This window comes from Ipomoea triloba, chromosome 16 (assembly GCF_003576645.1).
Source record: "Ipomoea triloba cultivar NCNSP0323 chromosome 16, ASM357664v1".
Lineage (NCBI taxonomy): Eukaryota > Viridiplantae > Streptophyta > Magnoliopsida > Solanales > Convolvulaceae > Ipomoea > Ipomoea triloba.
In genome coordinates, this window is record NC_044931.1 from 11,216,431 (window position 1) to 11,216,848 (window position 418).

Here is a 418-nt window from a genome sequence, read left to right on the forward strand (position 1 = left end):
GGATGAAGCAACAGCTAATGGATTATGGTGTGGAGTGTAAGGAGGTTAAAATTATGTGTGACAATACAAGTGCTATTGCCATCACCCATAACCCAGTATTACACTCCAGAACAAAGCATATTGATATTAAGTATCACTTCATCCGAGACCACGTTGAGAAAAAGGACATCACTTTGGAATATGTTGCAACGGAGGAGCAACTAGCAGATATTTTCACAAAAGCGTTATGTGAAAATAGATTCTCTCAACTAAGGTTAGAATTGGGAATGATAGAGTTGGGTTGAATGGTCAAATCTTATCTTCTTGTATTTAGTGCCATGAACTGTTTCGCATGTGAGGGGCGGTTTCATCAACTTTATGGCAGCTTTGGAGTTACACAAGCATTGAATGGTCATTCATATTGCATCCCGTGACTCAA